We start from the raw sequence: 13,763 nt of genomic DNA on the forward strand, positions 1-13,763 counted from the left end.
CTACTGCTACTGCTATGCCTGCAGTTCGTCCAGCGGAATCGACCGAGGAACGGCGCTATCTGGTTCATCTTCTGGTGGCTCATCATGAACACTGTCAGTATAAAGGTGCGTCCTGTGATGGTCATTGTTCATTCTTTTCACAAGTGTTTCACCAAGGCATTAGCTTTCGTTCTGTAAGCCTATCTCTTTTTGATTGTGTATCTATTGGGCACTTTCTCAGCACACATTATTGCTTTGATAGCAGTACCATTAACATCGCTAATTCTGGCTGTGGTACTGCTGGTCTGCGACGCGTTGCTGCTGGTCTGTTGCACTGCAAGGGTGTACGCACGCTAAATCTTGTCTACAATGAATGTGACGATGGCAGTATACTGTCGTCCATCATTCAGTCTTTGTCAGGCAGTCTAGAGGATGTCAATGTGTATGGTAATATTGTAGATAGTGATGGTGTTGTATCAGTGTGTAAAGCATTGTCTTCTTGTTCTAAGCTGAGTGTAGCCAATGTGTCCTACCCACTTGAACACCATATAGGTGTTGTCTCACTGTCATGTGTTAGTGAAGTTGTTGAGTCATGCCCTGACCTGTGTGAGCTGGATGCACGGAGGTGTGGTTTCCAGTATGATGATGATTGTTTGGAAAGGTTTGTGAGAGCTGTTGAGTCTCATGCTGTGTTGCATACACTATGGGTTATACAGTACCGTGAGAATGCCAGACTGGTGTCCCGGCTTCAGCAGCTTATCCGTGACCCTACCTGTACCCTGTCTGTACTTGAGTTATGGTGATGACTGTGTTAGTAGTATGTGTACATTATGTGAGTGTGTAGATGATTAGTTTCCTGATTCGTCTCTTGAGCACAGACCACCAGCAGCAGCAAAGCCTAAACCAGTTCATTTTTTCTACCTATCTAATGTACATAGAGAAGACACTAGTCGTCAAACTTGAACTTTCATTTTTCTATTGATTGCAATAATTTCCATGTCTATACCCCACTCTCGTAGTACAACCACTGTAGAGAATACGTTGTATTTTTCTTAGTAGCTCTGCTTATAACAATCTCTTTTCCCCCGAGTGTGTGTGTTTTTCTTGAATATTTTTGCTGTTCATGAACTCGTATCTGGCTGACTAATCACGGCCAAGTTGTAATATTATAATGTACAAATGTAATGCGAGCCCCAGGTCGAATCTCCTGACGATCATATGTGCTGAGATGGTCTTTGACATTGTGTGATACCGGACTGTGTGTGGGTACATGAGCGAGCGTGTCTGTTGGGTTCGGGTGGGGTGTGTGTTTGTGTGTGTGTGTTTGTGTCCGCTGCTTTTGGACTGCGCAAGGCCGCGGTCGTCACCGGTGCTCGAGGACTGGTCCCCGCCCGACTACCCAGCAGTGTAATTCGTTTCCTCATGTATGCGTGTGTTCTCGCCGGTTCCGTTTGCGCCACCATCTCCGGCGTAATCAGGCTGCGTGCTCCATCTTCCTCTCTGATGCCCCTCTGGGGCCCACGTGACCCCTGTGGCAGTAGCTCTACTGGACAGGACAGGTGTGTGTGTGTTCGTGAGGGGGGGGGGGGGGGGGTGCGTGCATGTGTGTGGCAGCTAGTTCGGTTGGTGGGTACGCTTCTGCCAGTGGTGTTGGGTCTGTTGCCAACAGGCTTGGCTGCTTGAAGGTGTAATGTTGTACCTGCCACCTTTGTTGGTCTCATGATTCATATACTTTCTATTTGAAGTATACATACCTGTTAACCATGGAAAACCTCTGGCTAGATTAACTCTTGTGTAATCAATGGTCCTAGTGAAGCTTATATCAGATCCACTCTGATTTAGCCACCCACACTAATACTAAGTATTACTTTCATTGGGGGGGGGGGGGGGGGGGGAGAGCAGGGGCAACTGCAGTTGGATCACGGGACGGATACCCTGATGCCGTCAATCCTCAATTTTTCTGCACCTCGTCCTCACCCTCTTACTGAGGTGTGACGAACCCATAAGTGGGATCATTTCCAAGTCCACCCATAGTTTGGGGATTTCAGGGGGTGCCGGACGTGGGGCCATACAATAGCGAGTCATCTGGGTGGAATTGAGAGCAATCAATGGAGAAGCGATCATGTCTTATAGTGCTAAGAAGTGGTGGAGCTCGTGAGAGATAAGGTGGCAGCTTCAGATGCAGATCGACGATATGCATAATTTCCTGGAAGTTTGACAATGTGCAGACTTTCTTCCATTTTTGTCCCAAACCAAGAGCATTATATGTAGTGTGATCTCTTTTCTATGGGCCAGATGCGCGGCGCGCTGCCTTCATTACATCATTCAGCTGCAGTCCGCGCACTGCGGAAAATCAAACACCGCACTTTTCCTCTGGTTTGAAATGAACTTTCGTACGGAACTGAAGTTCACGCGCCAGAATTTAGAGATTGCGTAGGTACTGGAACGAATCGAGCAAAAACAGATGGTCTCGTACAAGAAATTGTGAGTTTGAATGCATGCTTTCAGAGCGTGATGAAGGCAAGTTACGTAATGAAGGCAGCGCGCCGCGCACTGACCCATAACCACAGTTGCATACTCTTGTTTATGCACTCTTGATATTACCCATATCGGCGCAATATCGACCGCTTGTATCGACCACTTAGGCATTGTAATCTTTCGACTTAGAATTTTTCTCTCCACTTCAAAAAGAAAATTTGAAAGAAAGAAGACAAAGGAAGAGAACAGTGTTTTCAATGAGTGATGTGTCGCTTTGTTTTGCTCTAATTGGTGCTTTTCTCCAATGTCATGCAGTCGTATTTATTCAGCTTTTATTTCTTGTGTACTTAATAATAATAATAATACCACAGCACGCGTAATAATATAATTATGTGGGTATAATTATACGTTCCGCTTCTGTCCTATCTCCTATGATCAAATTCCATTATCAGGGTAATTATTAACACGCCGCACTGATGACCTGTGACGCCAGATCATGGATTGTCGGCCAGATTTCTCCATGTAGGCTTGTCCAGAGCGATGGCCCTCACATTCCCCAGCTGACTGCTGCGCTTCAAGTCGATGTTCCTCCTCTGTAAGTCGCTTGTGATGCGCGTCGCAATGGATGTCCTTGGACGTCCACGCCCAGCCTTGGCATCTCCCGCAAAATAGCCCGTCAGCGCGATCCATGGCGGCGCATCCCTGTCCATATGGAATCGACTTGGTACTGAGTCCATGAGAAATTCTAGTTCTTTTCGAGCCTTCTGAGCTGGACTCGGCAAAGCCAGTTTTTTTGGAACGAGCTATTTCTGTTTATAGCCGCTCCTTCATCCTGGTCCAAATTTAGCAATGCATCAGTGTCTACTTCAGTATCGCTAGAGATGCCATTGCCAGAGCCTCTGGCACAACTAGAAAACTCTTCTTCGTCTGTTTGGTATTCACTTCGCGTATGTCTCCTCCATAGCTCTCCATTATTCTAAAAGTAAAAGAAACCTCGTGAATAATTTCTCCGGATTTGTGGCACTTGAACTGCCTCGGCCTCGGTTGGGCATGCTTCACAAATGGCTTGTATACATTTACCTGACCACATCGCTACAATCATAACGTTTTTATGTAGCAATTTTTATGTAGCGCTAGTGCTAAAGATGTTACGTGTCTACACAATCACAAAGTCAAGCGCCGGTACAACGCATAGTGCTCAAATGCCCGGAATGGGCGGAGCGTAGTACGCAAGAGGTACACAAAAGGAGTAAAATAGGGATGTTTCGTTGTTACTCAGAGTTTCATGACAAAAACCAATCATTAGACATCTCATTATCATGATTGTAGCCGATTGTTGCCAAAAACCTGGGATTTCCCGATATTATCCACTATGAAACTCGGTATGCCGCTCAAACCTCCCATAATGCTCGTTTTGTTCCTTTCTAATGCTCCATAATGCTCTGATGCTCGGATAGTCGTATAACGCCGGCATTATCCGCTGGACCCTAGTACGAGGTCAATATAGGAAATAAAAGCCGAGTAAAAGACCGAGGCGAAGCCGATGTCTTTTACGAGGTTTTATTTCCTATACTCAGTACTGACCAAGTACGAAGTCAATATTAGATTTATCACGATAAACAGTCCGTATTTCAAATTCCAGAACGATAAGGGGTCGTCCGCAATTATCGAAAGTTTTTTCCAATCCGTAGTAGCTTCAAATTTTTCCTCACCCATCCACCCACCCCCCTAGTCCGTAATAAAATATTATTGATGGACACACAACCCAACACATATGGAACAAACTCAATCAGTGCTGGTCCATGAGTCATAGTGACATCATGTATTGTATTACAACTACCATATTGATGTTTAATTGGTGATCACCGAAATGTTCAAGCAGCACTATCATAATACAGCTCGAGTTTCACAAAGAACCCTCTTGGACAAAATGTATATAACTGAATGTGGATATAGAACGGGACTACTCGACTCGCCGGGTTCCTTGTGAACGACGAAAGACTCGGCAACTTTCACATCGCCCTCCAATTTCTTCGCCGAATCAAACAATTCTCGCCTGGCTGTCGCATCGTTGGCAAACTTACTCGTCCATTCCTTTTTCGCTTCGGCAAAGAATACATCCTTGTTCGTCGTCTTGGACAACTGCCACAAGCAATATATTGTTCTGTAATAATCAGAGTCACCAGCGGTTTTGAAAAAGGGCTGCTTCTTCACCGCCTTTCCAACGTCGCCTGTCTGGACATAGTCAATAACAGTCGTCAGCGCCAGCGCTAGACGGAAGGACTTCAAAGGAGTGCATGGAAGACGGTACTCTGGACGAAGGAGACAGTGAAACTCAAAAATAGAAAGTGTCGACTCGCCGTCGAATGCGCCGAACTTTATGATCCCCGGCCCAGGAGCAGCCAAGGAAGCGCGCGCGGGGGCGCAGAAACTGCCAGAACTACAAACATATTTGTAGTAGACAGTTCGCGCGCAGCCGCGCGTGGAAAACAGGGGCTACACGTAGACGTACACGTGGCACGCGCACGTGTCATTTCGGAAGATTTTCAATCCGTAACTGGCCTTGACCCACCCACTCACTTTCGAAGCTACTACGGATTGGAAAAAACTTTCGATAATTGCGGACGACCCCTAACCTCATGAATCCCGGTTTTATGATTGCACAACCGTTGCACCACCACCTACTCGTGCAGTGACAATGCTGCACTAGGCACCGTTCAACTGCGCAACCCCTAAAAATAGTAAGCAATCAATATAGCGCTAAGGAGTGAAATATGCAGGAAAATTTGACTGCTTAGGTATAGCGAAAATCAATGGGAGTCAATACTAAGGGAGTGATGAAACCCAACAGTACGCTTGTACGTGAAATATAAACCGACATGCAAACCAAGGCGAAGCCGAGGTTTGTATGATGGTTTATATTTCACGTACAAGCGTACTAGTGGGATGTATTATACTTATGCTGACCTTTATACAAACTGACAGTCAACTTCTTCCTGTTTCTATGGTGGCGGTCTATATGGGGTTTGTATGGGGTTTGTATGAGGTTTATATGCCCAGTATAAGCCGCCGGCATGATGGGCAAGCTGACTGGAATTGTATTTGTATTGTATTTTATTATTTTACTTGGGCATTCCCAACAGACCCTAAGGTCTTCTTACAGGGTGCCCAAGATGAATGAAATTGTTAAGTTCCTGGCGAAATGAATTGGGGATATGATTTGTGCGAAGGGATTCGGGAAGCGCATTAAAGCGGTCAGCACCAAGGAATGAAATAGATCTGTATCCAGCTTGGGCTTGCACAATGGGTAAGGAAAGGGAATAATTGACTTGGCCGCGGGTTACTCTGTCTGTGTGAGCGCAGTCACGGCGAAGGGAGAACATGTCAGAGAGGAGTGAACTGCAGATATTGTGGATGCAACGGAACACGAAGAATATGGACTTAGTATGATATCTTTTGTCTAAGCTAATTATGTGGTATCGCTCAAGCAAGTATGATGTCCGCGTGAATGTGTCATGCTCAAATATGCATCTAAGGGCTCTCTTACTTATGCGTAGCAGCTGATCTCTCACATTGTCAGCGAGGCAGTGGACATAGGCAGTGCTGGCGTACTCGAGCTTGCTCTGGACTACTGACAAGTAGAACTGCCTTCTGGCCTGGACAGCAAGGTTCCTCCTTCCACGTCGAAAAGCACCTAGTTTCTTTCCGATGTCTTCCCTGAGGGAGTTAACGTGGGCACTGAAACTTAAAGTTGAATCGAGAGTCAGTCCTAGATACTTAACTTCGTCAGACGGGGCAATAACAGTCGAACCACAGACAATGCTCAAGTTAGGTGGGGGATGTGAGCGTCTGCTGTGGATCAGTAGTACTTGGCTCTTGCTGGAGTTCAGGAGCAGGCCGCGATCTGTGAGGTGCTGCTTAACCACTGAAAAATCGTCTTCTAAGTAAGACATGAGAATTCGTGGACACTTTCCAGAGGCATACATGGTGGTGTCGTCTGCATAAAGAAGGCATTGGGAACGCAATGGCAGAGTGGGGACAAGTCGAGTGTAGATGCTGAAGAGGGTAGGGCCTAGGACGGAACCCTGGGGAACGCCCCTAGTGCAGGTTCTACAGTCACTTGAGGTTCCGTTCACTTCTACGCGTTGCTGTCGGTGAGACAGATACGACTTGAACCACTCAAGAGCATTTCCACGGATCTTCAGATTGTGAAGGTCATCTATTAGCGTTTGATGGTGGACGCGGTCAAAGGCTTTGCTCATATCGAGCAGCAGTACGGCCGTATAGTCTCCGGTATCCATGCTTCTCTGCCAGTTGTTGATGGCAAGTGTTAAAAGGTCCTCAGTACTGTGGTTCCGCCTGTATGCAAACTGTTCATTTGGAATTGCTCCGGGTGTGATGTCCAGATGGTCGTGAAGCTGCTGGAGCACTAGTGATTCCAAGACTTTGGAGATAATGGGCAGTAGCGAGACTGGGCGATAGTTGGAACTGTCGTAGGGGTCGCCTTTCTTAAACACTGGACACACAGACGCTAGTTTGTAGGCTGACGGTACCTTTCCGCTAGACAATGACTGGTTGAAGATGGAAGTTAAGGAATTGGCCAGCTCGGCGGCATGGTGTTTCAAGATGTAAGCTGGTATGCCGTCTGATCCAGATGCTTTCGTGGTATTCAATCGTTCGAGAATCTTCGTTACTGCTGCTGTTGTAACGGGTTGGAATTCGAGAAGGCAGTTGTCTAAACAGTCGTCCGCCGGAGTGTCTGGGGTCGTAAGAGCAGCGCGGTGTTCATCATGGACGATATTGCCTAGGGTATCTGACAAAGATGAGAGGGAGGCTTTCGGTGTGGGGTGGGATTTTCTCCTTCCAGTTAGTTGATTCAGCACTGCCCATTGGAGTCTAGGATTTCCTGTAGCGGCACTGAACTTATCTTTGTAGTACACACTTTTCAGTTTGCGGTTTAGTAAAGTTCCTTGACGACGTATTGCACGATACTGCTGTCGGAGGCGGTCATCCATGGGGTGCTTTATTAAGGCGCGGTGGGCTGAGCTTCGTCGATGAAACATCTGTTTCAGCTCTGGGGTGACCCAGGGCTGGGGGCGGGGTTTGGAGTAAGCTGCTCGCTTCTGGGTAACGAATGGTGCAAGATCATCTAGTACTGTCATGACACTTTGTTGCCAGTGGCTTGCCGCTGCATTTAGAGTATAACCGCCGGATACATCTGAGGGGTCAAGGATGTGTTTGAGAGCTGCAGACGTTACACTACGGTCAAGGTGAGCCAGGCTAGGTTGGCGTCTTCGAGAGAATTGCTCGTGTGGCTGTTCAAAGTTGGCTCTACTAACACGGACAGAGAGGCCAATAAGATGGTGGTCGGACAGGCCATCGACGCTGTGAACAAATGTACTATGAAGAGACATGGGAGAGGAAGACGGAGCAGCCGTTGTCATTGTTGTCGGTATGAGTGCAAGGTCTAGGCATGACTGACTAGGAACTCTGGTGGGCTGTAGTATGACGTTTTGTAAGCTGTGGTCAGCGCAGAGGCCTTGTACATACCGGGCGTTTGGGTGAGGTGGGACAGAGAGCATGTTGACATTGTAATCACCGAGGAGGAGGATGTCCGGACATGTCGCGGAGGCCATCTGCACGCTATTGTCGAGCTGCTCCCAGAAATCCACATGGCTGTCGGGAGCGCGGTATACGCAGCCGATGGATAGAAATGGATTCGTTCGGCTATGGGTGTGCAACCCAACGAATATGGTCTCTAGCCTGTCGTTGACTTGAAGTTGCCTGGATTTCAGTTGTTCCTGCACATACATGGCAACGCCGCCACCCTTTCTGCGATCAGCTCGGTCCCGGCGATAGAGAGTGTAGGCTGGTATAGCAAGATCGCAATTCATCACAGTAGAGTCCAAGCATGTTTCACTGATTGCTAGCACATCGATTCTGTACTTGTACATTATGCAATGGATTTCATGAGTTTTATTTCTTAGGCTACAGATGTTGATGTGGGCGATGGTTAAGCTCTTGATGGGTGAAGACGGACAATCAGGCACTGTTTGACTGGATGGATAGTTACAAGGATTTCTTAAAATGTCAATTGCTGGGTCAGCGACGACATCTGTTGCTCGGAGATGAGGTGAAGTAGCTGAGAGGGAGTGTTGCTGGTGAAGGAATGACTGTATGAAAGGTCAGCATAATCAGCAATATTCACCACTTACTGTAAAAGCCATTATTCTAACGAGGCGCAACGATTTCTCAAAATTGACTGGTTTACATGTACCAAAGGTAACGATTCTCACTCATTCTCAACGCTCAATAGGACAGTATATGAATCGATTTCTGTATAACGATTTCTATTTTAACGACAGGTTTCCCCTCGTTAACTCGTTAGAGTTAGCACTTCATTAATGGCTTTGACAGTATGTAGATGGACAATTGTATGTGGGTGAATATGGAGTGAGGTATAAACGTGTACCGTATTATCTCTAATATAAGCACAGTCTCCAATAATAGCACGTCTCCAATAATAGAACACCTTGGGGCGGAATTCAAAAAATAAAGTGCTCAGTCTCCATTATAAGCACACTGTGTAAATCATTATCTGTACCGGCGAAAAAAAACCCTGAAATGTGTGTGTCATAAATGAATTTGGCATGGCAACATGGGTCTGAAATGAGGTTGAAATAATAATGGAACAGTCTCCAATAAAGGAACGTCTCCATTAAGGGGCAGCCTACCCATAAATTTCATATGGCATTCAATTGACCGTAACTTTGGTGTTTCTCAATGGATTTGAGTGAAATTTTGACCACACACTCCTGCCACTATGCTGGCCCTCAGGACATGATTTACAAGTTCTTGCGCCTCACTGACAGGCTTTCCAGGCCGGAAAAACTCAAATTTCCGGCATAGTGCCACGGTGTGCGAGCCACCCAGGAGCCAAACAAATGCATTTACAATTTTTTCACATTTTCGTGCTCATTCTGTTCGTGCGCGGGACTCAAACCTAGTACAAGTCCAGAAGCAGCCATGGGTGATGGGGTAGGGCCCCTCAACGAGGCCCTGGAATCTGTCACAACGGAACGAGTGGGCGTTCTCTCACACACTCACACAGACCCAAGTCAATTTTTGAATTTTTTTAGGTTTAGGGTGTGCTACGAGGTCGTACCTTTGATACAACATCCAGTGCTGGGACCTCCACAGCAAGCCATTTCCACAGCGCTGCACACCAAATCCAGGATACCCTCAGAAACCGGCAAAGACTTCCACTCACGTTTCACGACTGCCTAGTACTGAATCCTACCTGACTTCTTGACACGACTCAAACTTGCCAAAGTCACTAAATCAACGTCAACTACAATAATCAAGCCACATATCTGCAACGTCACGAGGTTGCTGGCAAAAGTCCTGCTGCACGGCGGCGGGCTTTGCCCGCCGCCGTGCAGCCCAATACGTGGCTCAAAAACCTGATTTTTTGGACTTGGAGCAAAATTCTGCACACTTTCACGTGTTTCCATGATACGACAAGTTGCGCACGGTCTGCTCACATTCAAATACAGTGCTGCCAACAAATGACAGCGTGCAACAAAAAAATCTTTCCTTGCAAGGGCACATTTTCGGCCATAACTCTTGAACGGCCGGTCAGATTGGGACACAATTTTCAGAGAATTTGCAGCTATTCATGCTCTTTCAACTGACGTAGCACTCAATATGAATTTACAAATTCGATTTTTCAGCGAATTTTTGGGTAGTCTGCCACCTTAATAGCATGAGGCGGAGGTACATTGAAAAAATAAAGGACCGTGCTTATATTAGAGATAATACGGTATAATTATAGTAATGAGCTACAGTAAAACCTGGTGTAAGCGACCTCTGTGTTTAGCGACCACCTGCTCTTAACGACCGTTTTTCATGCACCGACACTCGGACAGTTCCACACAGACTACATGTATCTAGTGTTCAGGAGGTGTTTGTCGCGCTGGAAACGGACAAGTTTGTTATAAGTTTGTATCCCTGGAGATGTTTGTTCCTGGAGAGCACTATGTAAGTGGTGCTCTTCAGGCACAATCTTTCTCAGCCTACTCAAGCTCAACTGATGAGGGGTGAATTCTCCAAACCACACTCTGTATTGAGCAGGGAGTGTTGCTTTTCACTCACAAAGCAACTGTTCAGTACATGGGGTAGTGGTCTACCAGAGCTATCACACTCACCACCGTGGTGGTTTTCCAGAAATGAGTAGAAGCAAAAAACCACACTCGCAGCCACATAATAGATAAATAGCCGAAAAACATCTAAATCCATCAAAGAAACGCCAGCAAGCGGGAGAAAAGGCCGTTAAATCAAGTGGAACAGCATGGCCAGTGGTGAGCATGGGTGACTGGGCAGCAGGGGAGCGCCTGAAAACAATGACTCCCTACATTCCTAGCCGCGACCGCTCAACCGGGCTAGAGGAAAAACACGCCTTTCGGCCAAAAAAACCTTTCTATTTCATTAATTCCTGCCCCGCTGCCAGTCGGACCCAAGAATAGAGACAGCAAGAAATGGTATGTAATAACCAGTGTATGTCATAATCATAAGCCACACACATTGGCATAGAATATCAAGAAGAACAGCAGAAGACCCCATGAAACCAGGGTGGGTGGGCGGGCAACTTCAACTACCTCGAGGAAAAACAAAGACCACGATGGCAGGTTCAACGGAGTTGCGCAAAGCAAGAGCAAAAGCATTTTAACATATTTGCGAGTGAAAAATACGTTTTTGCACTCTTTCGCTACGCTCAGCCGTGAAATAAACAAAAACTTTTCACTCACAAAGCAACTGTTCCGTATATGGGGTAGTGGTCTACCAGAGCAATCACACTCACGATGTAAAGGATAGTGAGGCCGATAGGAGAGCAGCACACATAGACTTGGACAAGGAAAGACGAGCCGTGTGGCGCATGGCGCCAGCGTGCCAAAGTCTGGGGCACTGTGACCACCATCTGTGGTCAAGTGTATAGTTACTATGAACATTATGGAGGTCCGGCCAGACTTGCCCTGGGATGATCACCAGCTGGCCAGGTTGGGTCTGGCGGCAACCGGGCGAGCACACATCAGCCAGGATCACATGATCAGCAGTGCAATCAGAGCAGACAAAATCTCTGCGAAATGCCCGAAGGTTCCCCTGCTAGGTGGCGAGTGCTACATCATGGAGTCGTACTGCCAGTAAATTCAATGTGAAGTGCGACAACAACGCCAATAACGCCAACGACAACGACAACAACAGCGCCAACAACAGCAAAAGCGACGACAACGACAACAACAACCCCAATAACAACGGCAACAACCACGACAACGACAACAACCACGACAACGACAACAACCACGACAACGACAACAACGACGACAACGTGGACAACGACAACGCCAACAGCGACGCCAACAACAACGCCAACGTCAGTAACAACAACAGCAACAACAGCAGCACCAACAGCAACAACAGCAGCATCAACAGCATCAACAGCATCAACAGCAACAACAGCATCAGCAGCATCAGCTGCAATAGCAGCATCAGCTCCAACAGCAGCAACAACACCAACAGCAGGAACAGCAGCAGCAACCGCAGCAACAGCAGCAACAGCAGCAACAGTAGCAACAGCAGCATCAGCAGCATCAGCAGCAACAGCAGCAACAGCAGCAACAGTAGCAACAGCAGCAATCAGCAGCAATCAGCAGCAATCAGCAGCAAACAGCAGCAATCAGCATTCAGCAGTAATCAGCAGAAATCAGCAGCAGCAACAACAGCAACAACGACAACAACGACGACCACAAAGCCAAAAACAACGCCAACATCAACGACAACAACAGCAACAACGACAATAACGAAGACAACAACAACAACAACGCCAACAGCGACGCCAACAACAACGCCAACAACAACACCAGAAACAACAACAGCATCAACAGTATCGACAGCATCGGCATCAACAGCAGCAACAGCAGCATCAGCAGCTTCAGGAGCATCAGCAGCATAAGCAGCATCATCAGCATCATCAGCTGCGATAGAGCCGACGCTCGAGCCGGCGCTCAGACCCGGCGCTCAAACCCGGCGCTCAAAGCCGGCGCTCAAAACCGGCGCTCAAAACCGGCGCTCAAAACCGGCGCTCAAAACCGGCGCTCAAAACCCGGCGCTCAAAGCCGGCGCTCAAAACCCGGCGCTCAAAACCCGGCGCTCAAAACCCGGCGCTCAAAACCCGGCGCTCAAAACCCGGCGCTCAAAACCCGGCGCTCGAAACCCGGCGCTCGAAACCCGGCGCTCGAAACCCGGCGCTCGAAACCCGGCGCTCGAAACCCGGCGCTCGAAACCCGGCGCTCGAAACCCGGCGCTCGAAACCCGGCGCTCGAAACCCGGCGCTCGAAACCCGGCGCTCGAAACCCGGCGCTCAGAGCCGGCGCTCAAAACCCGGCGCTCAAAACCAGACGCTCAAAACCCGGCGCTCAAAACCCGGCGCTCAAAACCCGGCGCTCAAAACCCGACGCTCAAAACCCGACGCTCAAAACCCGACGCTCAAAACCCGGCGCTCGAAACCCGGCGCTCGAAACCCGACGCTCGAAACCCGACGCTCGAAACCCGACGCTCGAAACCCGACGCTCGAAACCCGACGCTCGAAACCCGGCGCTCGAAACCCGGCGCTCGAAACCCGGCGCTCGAAACCCGGCGCTCGAAACCCGACGCTCGAAACCCGACGCTCGAAACCCGACGCTCGAAACCCGGCGCTCAAAACCCGACGCTCAAAACCCGGCGCTCAAAACCCGGCGCTCAAAACCCGGCGCTCAAAACCCGGCGCTCAAAACCCGACGCTCAAAACCCGGCGCTCGAAACCCGGCGCTCGAAACCCGGCGCTCGAAACCCGGCGCTCGAAACCCGGCGCTCGAAACCTGGCGCTCCAAACCCGACGCTCGAAACCCGACGCTCGAAACCCGACGCTCGAAACCCGACGCTCGAAACCCGACGCTCGAAACCCGACGCTCGAAACCCGACGCTCGAAACCCGACGCTCGAAACCCGACGCTCGAAACCCGACGCTCGAAACCCGACGCTCGAAACCCGACGCTCGAAACCCGGCGCTCGAAACCCGGCGCTCGAAACCCGGCGCTCGAAACCCGACGCTCGAAACCCGACGCTCGAAACCCGACGCTCGAAACCCGACGCTCGAAACCCGACGCGCAAAACCCGACGCTCAAAACCCGACGCTCAAAACCCGATGCTCAAAACCCGACGCTCAAAACCCGACGCTCAAAACCCGACGCTCAAAACCCGGCGCTCAAAACC

The sequence above is a fragment of the Sycon ciliatum genome, chromosome 12 (genome assembly GCF_964019385.1).
Source record: "Sycon ciliatum chromosome 12, ocSycCili1.1, whole genome shotgun sequence".
NCBI classification, from domain to species: domain Eukaryota; kingdom Metazoa; phylum Porifera; class Calcarea; order Leucosolenida; family Sycettidae; genus Sycon; species Sycon ciliatum.